Source organism: Eulemur rufifrons, chromosome 8 (genome assembly GCF_041146395.1).
Source record: "Eulemur rufifrons isolate Redbay chromosome 8, OSU_ERuf_1, whole genome shotgun sequence".
In the NCBI taxonomy this organism is placed as follows: domain Eukaryota; kingdom Metazoa; phylum Chordata; class Mammalia; order Primates; family Lemuridae; genus Eulemur; species Eulemur rufifrons.
The window spans coordinates 38,682,147-38,694,832 of NC_090990.1; positions in this window are offsets into that span (position 1 = coordinate 38,682,147).

Below are 12,686 nucleotides of genomic sequence, written 5' to 3' on the forward strand. Positions count from 1 at the left end.
CTCCCAGGGCTCCCAGTCTGGGAAGAAAATAGACCGGTACTCACAGCTGGTACAAGGGAGTGAATGAAAGGACGGGGAAAGTGGGAAGGTCTGAGGGGGGCTGAGCACACAACATTGTTAATGGGCTCTAAATTGGAATTTGGGCTCTCTGAGTGGGAGGAGAGAAGCTTTTTAGACTTCTCCCAGAGTGAAGAGGGGAAAACCTCCTTATCTGGAGATAGAGGGGAATTGTCTTTTCTTTTTTCCTTGGGCTAGGGAAAAAGAGAGGAAATGGAGACCTAGTGAGGAGAAGGCTGAAGAACTTCTTGGGCCAAAGCACAATGTTCAAAGAGTGTGATGAACTCAGACATGCTCTGGACATACGGTTTGCTTGGCAAGAAGCCAGAGTCTAGGCAGCAAGTGATACTGATAAGAGTCTAATGGGAGGAACATTGTGGTTCTGGGTTATCATTCTGTTCACAGCCATATCCCAGCCAGCGGCATAAGGAGCAGAATCCATCCCCACTCCCTACCTGGGTTACCTTCTCCTTTATCTTCTCTTCAGCCACTGCAGGACCACCCCTCTATCCATCCATTCAACCAGCACTATGTGCCAGGTAGTGCTAGACAATGTATATACATTTTCTCAGTCAATGCTCATAGCAACCCTATGAGGTTGGAACTATTGCTCCACTGGACCATTGGGAAACGGAAGGCAAGGAAGGATAAGCAACTTACTCAAGGTCACACAGCTAGTACGTGGTTCAACTGAGATTTGCCCTTAGTCTGTTTGTCTCTGAAAGCCTGTGCACTCTCCACTATGCTGAAAAGCCAGAGATTTCTTAGAGATGAATTAGGATTCTTACCTTTGAACAACTCATTCAGTGGAGGAGAAAGACACGTGAATGGTTTGTTCATTTATTCAGTCATTTGACAATATTTATTGACTGCCCACTATTTGCTAGTTGATCTTTCAAAGCAGAATCAGACATAATTCCCTGCTTTCAAGGAACTTATGGTCTTTAGGAGGCTGACAAATACAAACAAAATATTACCTCGGATAACTGACAATATAATTCTCTAAGAAAAGACAATCTAGGGCCGGGTGTGGTAGCTGGCCCTTATAGTCCCAGCCCCTTGAGAGGCTGACGCCGGATGATCTCTTGTGCCCTGGAGTTCAAGACTGGCCTGGGTGATATGGCGAGATGCTCATCTCCAAAAAATATTTTTTTAATTTTCAAAAGAAAAAAAGAAAAGACATTGTAAGGCTTCAGGGAACAGGAGAGAATGGAAGTCTCCCTGAGACAATGGGGGATGGCGCCATGAAGGAAGAGGGGTTGTGTTTGAGTGGAGACGTAAAGAATGTGTAAGAATTTGCCATGAGAAGCTTCTAGTTGTCCAAATGCACCATGCTGTCTTGCCTCTGAGCTTTTATGCACGGTTCCTCTACTTAGACCAGTTCCCTGTTCCCCCTTCCTGACCTGGCTAAAACTACACTTCTTTCTGACATCAGCTTGAGAGACACTTTCTCCTGGAAACCTTCCTTTACTTGCCCTTTCTCCTTCCCACTACTCCATCCAGACTACTACATACTTACTGTCATGGTTTCCCACAGAAACCATGTATGCATGCAAAAGTTGGAGGGGGAATAGAGTTTTTGTTCATTGTATGAAAAGCAGTGAGAAGTTCATTGTGGTTGAGGCATAGAGTCCATGGCTTTCAAGAAATATTTATGGGACAAATAAAAGAATGAACAAATGCCTGAAAGAACTGTAATTTCACCTAGGAAAGTAGGCTTCAACCAGATTATTAAATCTCTCCTGACCCACACCACCAGCCATTTATATTTATTGTTTTAGAGACAAGGTCTTGCTCTGTTGCCCAGGCTGGAGTGCAGTGGTGCAATATTAGCTCATTGTAACCTCGAACTCCTGGGCTCAAGGGATCCTCCTACCTCAGCTTCCCAGCTAGTTGAGACTACAGGTGCACACCGCCATGCCAAGCTATTTTTTTTTTTAAGAGATGGGGATCTCACTATGTTGCCCAGGCTGGTCTCAAACTCCTGGCCTCAAGTGATCCTCCTGCCTTGGCCTCCCAAAGTGCTGGGATTATAGGCGCAAGCCACCAGGGCCAGCTACCACCAGCCATTTGAACTGCTTCCATCACATTCCCTTGTCTCTACCTAGCTGTCTCCTACTCATTGTTCAAAATGTCCCTTTGTCCTGGAATCCTTTCCTTATGACCCTCCCCTGTTCCTGCAGTCTTGGTCAAGTGCTTATGGCTCTGTTGTGCCTTTCAAGGATAAGTGAGGTCAGGCAGAGAGGCTCTGGGGTTCTAGTGCTGCTACTCCGGATCAAGGCCCACCAATCGAAACCCCAGATCCCAAATTTCAGATACCAAGTTGGAGGGAACCTTCAAGTTCATGTCTTCTCCCACGGGGATCTGGTCTCCTATCCTGTAGGCTCCTGTTTGTTACTGGAGCACCTACCCCACAGACAGCTTTGACCGGGCAGCAGCAATGTAACCACAATAGACTCCAGCCTGCATCTTTCCACCAGTGGGCACCCCAAATTCAACTCTTCCAAATCAAAATACTGGAAAGAACTTGGGTTTTAGAAACAGACAAACCTGGGTTTAACTCTGTATTTCATTTGTTATACAGACTTTGGCAAGTTATTTCAACTCTCTGGACCTCAGTTTCCTCACTGAGAGCCAAGAGGTTTTGGAACAGGGGAGAGCAGTGGTCTGATGTCTGCTTTAGAACAATCCCTCCTGCAGCTGTTGGGGGGATGGGCTGGAGGGGAGAAACCAGAGGCAGTTTACAGGCTGCTGAATAGAAGTGTTTCCAATTACCATCAGGCTGGCCTCGGCAGCACACTCTCCACTGTGACCCCAGAGCCAACCTCATGCTGTTGCCTAGCAACTCACCTGCATCACCCAGGGATCTGAAGCTGGGGCCCCTCTGAGGATGGGGAAATGACCAGTTTAATTACAAAGGCTCAGGGGAATCATACAGCAGTTCATTCCTCAAATACTCACTGGGCTCCCACCAAGTGCCAGGCCCCATGCTAGATACTGGAGATTTATAGATGAATAAAACCCTATCTCTTTCCTCAAAAAACTCATAATGTAGGAGGATGGGCAGATTTCTTCATTCATTCAAGAAATACTTATTGAATGAATGGATAAACAAGTTGGAGCGTATTCACACAATTTAATAGTATACGCACAGCATGAGGATGAACAATCTGTAATTACACACACAAATATGGAATATTGATGAGTGAAACATATGAGGAGTGAAAGAAGCCAAATAGAAAAGAGTACATATGATTCCATTTAGACAAAGTACAAAAACAGGCAAAACTAATCTACGCTGTGAGAAATCGGGATTGGGGGCCTGAGAGGTAGTGGCTGTAAATGGCATGAGGAAAGGCTTCTGGAGTCCTGGAAGTATTCTGTTTAAGGATCTGGGTGCAGGTTACATGGTGCACTCAGTTTGTAAATGTTTATCAAGGCTGTATGCTTATGATATCTTAACTTTGCTCTATGCATATTATATGTCAATAGAAGGGTTTTTTTAAATAAATATTTACTGAATACATATCATGTGCCAGGTACAGTGTCTTAGGCAAACAGACACTCAAAGACAAATTTACGACAAAGCATGATAAATACACAGGGGTCTGGGAGCACAAGAGAGGACTCCCCCCATCAACTGCACCGCATCTGTGGCAAGGGGCCTAAAACAAGTCTTTCCAGAGGAGGGGATTTCAAATCGAGTGGGAGCCTACAAGGCAGAGAAGAGGAAACAGAGCCTTTCAAACATCAGAAATAGGGAGGAAGAGGCAGGAAATGAGGCTGGAAGGTTTGGGACTCAAACAGTGGAGGGTCTGGAATAAAAATAATAACAACAAAATGTTTATGGTGTGACAGGCAATTTGAAATACTTCACATGTTTTTTTTTTTTGTTTTTTGTTTTTTGTTTTTTTGAGACAGAGTGTCGCTTTGTTGCCCAGGCTAGAGTGAGTGCCGTGGCGTCAGCCTAGCTCACAGCAACCTCAAACGCCTGGGCTTAAGCGATCCTACTGCCTCAGCCTCCCGAGTAGCTGGGACTACAGGCATGCGCCACCATGCCCGGCTAATTTTTTTTTTCTATATATATTTTAGTTGGCCAGATAATTTCTTTCTATTTTTAGTAGAGACGAGGTCTCGCTCATTGCTCAGGCTGGTCTCGAACTCCTGACCTTGAGCGATCCACCCGCCTCGGCCTCCCAGAGTGCTAGAATTACAGGCGTGAGCCACCGCGCCCGGCCTCACATGTTTTAATTTAATCCAGCAACCACACAATGAGGTGGATGCTATTATTATTCCTATTTTACAGATTAAGAAATAGAGGCACAGTGGGGTTAACTGGCTTAAAATTCCACAGAAAGTGGCAGAACCAGGCTACACACCCAGGCAGCCAGTTCCAGTGTGCTTGACCACTGCCCCATGCCGTGTAGGTTATTTGGTCAAAACTAAGTCACTGAAGGGTATTTTTTGTTTGTTTTTTGTTTGGAGGAGGAGTTCTTTTTTTTTCTTCTTTTTTTTTTCTTTTCTCATTTGAAGGGTATTTAAACAAAGAAGTAACATGGTCAGATTTTTGTGTGACAAAGATTATTCTAGTTGCTCTGTGGAAAACTGCACTGGATTGTATGGGGCGAGATTAGAGGCAGGGAGACCAAGGAGAAAGCTGCTCCAGGAGTCTGGATGAGAGAAGCTGAGGCCTAAAGGAGGGTAGAGGCCAAGGAGAGGAGGAGAGGATTTTTAGAAGTCAGTTTCAGACCCTATCTGCTCTCCTTTTACACATACCGATAGAAATAAAATCCATGAGAAAGCACGGCTTGTTATTATGTAAAAATTATATATTTAATTTTTCATCTTCAGGTGCAGAGTTGTGTTAAGCATATATCTCAGTTCATGGCACACTGTATTCTTTGATCTTAAAGGCCTCTCTCTTGTTTTATTTACTTATTTATTTTCTTTTCTCCCTTTTCCTCTCCTCACCCATAAAGACAAGTCTTCTAATGTGTTTATTGTGTCCCCATTTATATTGTTCTCACAAAACATGCATTTTCATTTTGTGTGAACATATTTTACATTTACACAAATGGTACTGGGTTATAATCTCATGCTGTATTTTACTTTTAGATACCACACTGTATTTTTCAAGATTTATTCCTGCTGCTATGTGTATCTTTAGTTTGTTGTTTCTAACTGCTCCCTAGGATTATATTAATAGAATTGGATTGAAAAGACAATACTACTATTATATATGACAATACAAAGTGCTCTACCATGGAGTGAGGAGACTTCAGCTATTAACTTCTGTCTGCCTCTTTTCCAACTTGTGGTTTGAACTTGGACAAGTCCCTTCTCCTATTTGGGTCTCAGTTTCCCCATCAGAGATCCTTCTACCTCTAAACTTCCATGCAAACTCCCTTATTTTATACACAGGAAATTCTGGTCCAGAGGGTGGGAGTGACTCGATCAAGGTCACACAATTGTTATCAACAGTCCAGTCCAATTCAGCCCACATTTATTGAGTGCCAGGCATGGTGCTAAGTCCTTTAGATACTTAAATAACTAAGCCCTGCTGAGTCCCTCCCCCCAGGGCCTCTAAACGGAGCTGTGTTAATTTTCCAAGAGCAGGTGCAGAGATAGCCTGTGGGCACTGTCAGATGCAGTAAAGATATTAATAGGATGTAGCCTCAGATAGAATCTAAGGCAGCACCTTCACCAGTGCAATCAGGCCCCACAATATTCCTGGCCTCAAAAAAAGAAAAGAAGTTGGGTACAGTATTTATTTGCAAAAGGTTATTTATTGCTGTAGCATTTACCAATAACTGATCTAATATAGTAAGATAAATCACCCTGTCTATCTGCATGCGTCATGTAATACAACAGTAACCATAGTACAAATGAAATTTTATATTCTACTTTTTAAAAATGTTTTTGTTGTTACACAATATTAATGGCTACTGTTGATTATTTACTCTGTACTGGACACCAAGCACTTACATGTGTTAGCTCACCTAATCTTCATGACAATGCCATGAGGTAGTAGGTGCTATTCCTATGCCCATTTTAAAGATAACAAAACACAAACATGTTATATTATTTTTCCTAGGTCATTGGATTTCCAGCATTTTGAATCAAATCCACACTAAAAATATAGTTTACATTGCGTCCTGGATCACACATGTGTGTTTCACAATACTACACTAACTCTTACTGTATAGGACCCACTCTGACATTTTCTATTCAATTTTTTTTCCATGCTGGTCTGAACTACTAAATTGATTCCATGACCTACTAATGGGTTGCAACTCACAGTTTAGAAAACAATGCCCTGGATGATTATATATACCACGATCATAACAAAATTACACAAAACTTGAAATCATGATACTCTTTAATGTGAACTTTCCTGTCGTAGGCACTTGCCCTGTATTAGGTCCCATGCTGCAGGTTAGAGACACAGGTTTGAATCAAACATCATCCTGCACTCAAAGAGCTCACAGAATCCTCAAGGTAATAAACAAGTAAATAGGCAATAATAACACAGCAGTGATTCTCGATCCTGGCTGCCCCTCAGAATCACCTGGGGTATTTTAAAAACAGGTAGTTCTAGGACCCTATCCCCAGACCTCCTGATTCAATTGGTCTAGGGTGGTATCTGGACTTCAGAATTTTTCAAAAGCTCCCCAAGTAATTTTAAGGGGCAGCCAGGGTTGAGGATAAGTGCTACACTAAAGGAAAGCATAGAATAGGGGCAGCTAATTACCTAAAGGGATTGAGAAAAGCCTCAGAGCAAAGTTGTTTTTGAGTTGGGTTTGTGGGTTGCATACCTTCTGTTTGACCCTTTAGATCCACTGTCCACCCCACTGTCTGTCCAGGACACTAAACCTGTACAGGTGACATCGAGGGGCTCCTTTGCTCCCTGGCTTCCACTCAGGTACAGGCCAACCTTGAAGAAGACTGGTGAGAGGGAGGAGAGTGAGGGCTGGGTACTTAATTCCCTGACTACTTCCCTGCAAGTTTACCTTCGGCTGGCTGTGAATCTCCTTTGAAAGTAACTGCCCCTTTCAAGATGGATTGATGTACAGGACTCTTTTTCTAGTTTCTGTAATCTCTCCTCCCTCTTCCCACCCATTCGGGTCAAGGGGTGTCAACAGCTCAGATAGGTTTCTAAACTATCCCTGTTTTCACCTACCCCCACCCACGTTTGAAATTACTCCCTTTGTAAATAAACCTTCAAATTATCCTAATCTGAGTGTGTCATCTGATTCCTTTTGAGACTTTGACTGATAAAACCTGAAAGCAGTATGGAAACATCGTGTAAGGACAAGCAAGGGAAAATAGTCCAGGCAGAGGGAGCAGCATGAGCAATGGTAAAGAGGCATGAACATATTATGTTTTTGTTTAATTCCTTTTGTTGGTTGAAGGACAAATTGCTAAATCCAGTGTTCAATTCTCAATCCTAATCTTCCTAGATTTCTCAGTAGAAATCTTCCTAGATTTCACCAGTTAGTTGCTCTCTCCATCCTGGAACAAATTTGTCACTCAGCATCCATGATACTGCACTCTTTGGGGTTTTGGGTCCCTTCTCTGGCTACTCTTTTTCAGTCTCTTCTTCTGGTTCCCTCTCATTTCCCTGATGTCTTCATCTCCTTGATGCTGAATGTTGGAGTCCCAAGGGCTGTGTGTCCTTGGTTCTCCTTTCTCTCTATACCAACTGTCCATCATCATCCATATCACCACTTTAAATACTCTGTGTGCTGTCCATTCCCAAATGTATGTCTCTGCTTTAGATCCCTTCCAATTCCAGACTCATATATCCAACCTAACTAGAGATAGGAATAGCGTCTGGAGCCAGCTCCTACAGTCAATTGTTACGTTTTCAAGACTTTTGCGAGCCTCTTGCTAACCATAGCCATTACTAAAAATTAAATTATATGAACTTAAAATTAAATAAATTATATTATTATTATTATTTTTTTTTTTTTTTTTGAGACAGAGTCTCACTTTGTTGCCCGGGCTAGAGTGAGTGCCGTGGCGTCAGTCTAGCTCACAGCAACCTCAAACTCCTGAGCTCAAGGGATCCTCCTGTCTCAGCCTCCCGAGTAGCTGGGACTACAGGCACGCGCCACCATGCCCGGCTAATTTTTTTCTATATATATTTTAGTTGTCCATATAATTTCTTTCTATTTTTAGTAGAGACGGGGTCTCGCTCTTGCTCAGGCTGGTCTTGAACTCCTGACCTTGAGCGATCCACCCGCCTCGGCCTCCCAGAGTGCTAGGATTACAGGCGTGAGCCACCGCGCCCGGCCTAAATAAATTATATTAAAAACAAAGGTAATATTCAAAACTCCTAACTGTCCTATTGCTTTACTATATTTTATTATTCTTTATGCTCTCAAGTTTATTTACATCTATTCTATCTGTATTGTGGAAATACTATTTAATGGTGTGCTACTCTCACATCTCTTCCTAACTCTGTGGTCAGTGACAGCATGTTGGTAGCTCAAAATCAACCATGGTGGGACTATTACACCACAGAAATTGGCAAATGCTCCCTATCAGGGGTTCATTTATTGTTTGCTGATTGCCTAGACTTAAGAAAGTAATGGAGAAAATGTTAATAATGCAGATTAAATTTAGAATGTACTGGATGTGTAGCCATTACTTTGTGAATAACACAAAAACTTGAGGAAATATTCTTCCTGTATTAGAAAATTAATGTCTGATTCCACCAAGAAACCACTTGTGTCACTGACTATGTCATAGTTCTGGCATATGTCTCTATTGTTTCACTTTCACCTTATTATTAATGTAAATAAAAATATCAACCAACATTATTCTTAGAACTACATTTGTTCAGCAATTGCAACCATTGGTTGGCTATAGATACTAGGGTTTGGCAAAAATCAATTGAAGTATACTGTGAAAATAAATTGGCTATATGGAATTTACAATAAGGAGTACTATATATTTTATTATTTGTGAATTGTGTGCTATGTATCATTTGTATCAGTAAACTTTATAATAAACTTTTGTGTGTACACACACATATACACACCTTTTTTTCCTGGAAAGCCAGTTGTTAAATGTTTACCAGCATACCACTGCTAACAGGCAACTCAAACTTAACATGTCCAGAACTGAGCTCTTGCTTTTCCATCCCAAACCAGCTGCCCAAGCAGGCTTCTTCATCTCAATTAATGGCAACTTGATCCTCCCAGTTGCTCTGGTCAAAAACCTTAAAGTCATCTGTAACTCTTCTCTTTCTCTCAATACCCTACATCCCACCTATCAGGAAATCCTTTTGCCTCTACTTTCAAAATATATTCAGTCTGACTACTTCCCACTACCTCCACTGCCCACGTGTCCCCACATGTGGACTACTGCAATAGCCTCCCCTGATTACGCTCATTTCAGTACTGCGGTCAGAATGATTTCTGTTAAAACATAAATTAACCTACCTAATGGGTACAATGAACACTATTTGGGTGATGGGCACACATATTACCCTGACTCATAACAAGCATAACAAAATAGATACATGTAACCAAAAACATTTGTACCTCTATCATATTTCGAAATTAAAAAAAAAAAAACTAGAAATGTCCTTTCCCTGCTTAAACCCATTCAGTGGCTTCCCATCTCACTCAGAGTCAAAGCCAAAGCCTTTACAGTGGCTTAATGAGACCCTACGGTATCTGCCCACCCATCCTTTACCTCTCTGAGGTCATCTCCTGCTGCTCCTCCCCTCACTCAGTCCACTCCAGCCACACTACCTCTTTGCTGCTCATTAAACACATTGTGCTTGTTCCTGCCTCAGGGCCTTTGTACTTGCTGTTTCCTGTACCTGGAACTCTTCTACTTTTCCCCATTGTTTGCTTTCTGACTTTCTTTAGGTCTTTGCTCAAATAACAATTTCTCAGTGAGGCTTCATGATCATTTGCATTAAAATTGCAATCCCTCCCCACCCTACCACCACACTCTCAATCTCTCTCCCCTATTTGTCACCATCTAAATAAAGTACCATCTAAATAAAATACATTTTGTAGTATAAGTTTTAGTTTTTATCCTTGCTCCCCCCACTCCAATGTAAGTCCAAGAATTTTTGTGCCTTTTTTCTGTCTTGTTTATTACTATAATTAGTAGCCCTTAAAATACATATTATTTTATTTATTGTGTATGGTAGGTACTCAAAATTTATTAAATAAACAAAACATTAATGAGCATTTTTAAATACCCATAAAGAGCTTCTTTGAGCTTATTGTAGGAAAGAGGAGTACGGGAGATCCAGGAGTGAGTCTCCAACACATCCAGGTACTCAGCTGAGAACTGTGCGTATTTGTCCGTGCCTGTAGGTCTCCTGTTTGTGTAGATGGGCCACCTGGAAATAGCTGTTCTCTTTCTGAAACACCAAAAATTCATAGGGGACTGAAAATAAAATGACAAAATACACACTGTTGGCTAAAATCAAAGGCATTTCATATCAGATTCTAGCATAGAGAAATAATAGAAGTCACCAGAAAGTTTAAGAAAAATGAATATTTACTGAGTGTCTGGTATATGGAAACTGCAAACTACACAATATTACTATCAGCCCACTAACCGAAAAATGTAGTAGATACAAAGGCAGCAGAGAGAAGGGAGTGATTAAGTTAGTAGCAGGGATGGGGATGATATCTGAGCTGGGTTTTGAAGCATGAATAGAAGAGAAAAGGGCTCAGGAAAGAAATTGTAATTGAGAAGGATTTCACTTTTAACATTTTTCCCCTGCTTAGTAAAAATGCTCACCTATCTGGATCTTAACAGCAAATAGCTTGGCCAACCCTGCAATACTCCGAGTTTTGTGAAGTAGAATTTGAGAACTCCTGGTCATTGGAACACTTCAGGAAAAGTTGAGTTAAAGGAACAGATGGCAGGAAGGGAGATCAGCAGTTGCACAAGGCAGAGCCTGGAAGAGGGGACCATTTAATAGTATGGGACCCCTCAGAGGCTTAAGACTCCCACAAGAGAAGGGGAAGAAGGAGTAAGAAGAGCAAGTACACTTCATTTATGCCTTGGCCCTTGCCTGGAGCACCCTTTCCTCTGTTCTCCACCTTCTCTGATAATGTCTTGCACCTTGGTGGTGCAGATAGATCCCATTGTCTGAAACCTGAAGGCCTGGGTTCAAGTCTTAGTAACTGTGTGATCTTGTGCCCAGCTTCAAAGTCTGTGCTTGCTACAGCCTAGAGAGTAACGTAGCACTCAAGGCCCTTCTCCATCCGGCCCCTGGTGACCTTCCAACCTCATCTGCCCCACACCCTTTCTCACCCCATATAGCCAAGCACTCTTCTCAGACTCCGTGCCTTCATAGACACCACTCTCTCAGTCTGACATCTTTGCCTTCCCCCTCCCCAACATAGAGAATTCCCATTCCTCTTTCACAACGACTCTGGTGTCACCACCTCCAGGAAGCCTTCCCTGGGTGCTCAGGCTAAGTAGCAACTGCCCTGGAGCTTCCTCTACCCCAGCACCTGGACCACATCTGCTCTTGCCCTTTCCTATCCACTCTCCCCAGAACAGCCAGAGGGATCCTTCTACAACCTAAGGCTCAATGTGATACTTCCCTGCTTTTTTTTAAAAAAAAAAAAAAAAGAAAGAAAGAAAGAAAGAAAATGAACCTTCATGTCTTGGTTTAAAGACCATAATCTTTACTGTGGCTATCAGGCTCTACATGACCTCACTCCTGCCAGCCTCTCCACAGTCAGCTCTCATCCTTTGTTCTCTCTGCTCCAGCCAAATTAGCCTTCTTTGTTTCTCAATGCACCATGTTAATCTCTCCCTCAGGACATTTACATTTGCTTCCCTGCTTCAGCCTGGCTGATTTCTGCTCATTCTTCATAGTTCAGCTCAAATCTCTCTTCTGGGAAGCCCTCCTCCATCCCCTAGGCTAGTTTAGGTGGTACTTACTACAATAGTAATTTTAGAGCTATGTGAATTATTAAATGCCTGTCTCTCCCTCGATAGGGACCATGCCGTCTTATTCATCACTGCGTAATGGGCACCTAAAGCAGAACCTGGCGTAGAACAGGTGCTCAAGAATCGTTTGCTGAATGACCGCAGGAGTGCATTAGCCCTTACCACATTACATGAAATCTGCAGCTTACCTGGTTTCCCTCACACCAGCCTGTGAGTTTCTGGAGGACTAGTACAGGGTCAGCACCCAGCCCCATGCTTGGCATTTCACAGACTCAGTAGGGGTTTTTTTTAAAGCATGGGAGACATTGTGATGTGCTGCAAAGACCCCCATCAGTGAAGACTTGGGACCTCAGCTGCTGGGAGTGCTGCCAGCACAAAGCCTTTAATGGTCAGCCCCTCCAGAGACAGGGCACCTTGGCCCTTGTTGCAGCCCTTCCCAGATGGCCCCACATCCAAGGTCTCATGAAGGCAGGGGTACAAAGGCCTGGCCATCTTAGCTCATCTGATGGGCCACTCTAGCTCCAGAGTCCCTCTCTGGTCAACCAAGACTGTCCTTGGGCCTGCATGGAGCTCTCTCCTCCCTCTGCCACTCCTGTTCCCCTCCCGTCTACAGGTGTCGATCCCAAGGGTGCTCCCTCATAAATATCCTGCATTCCAATCTCCATCTCAGAATCTGCTTCCCAGGA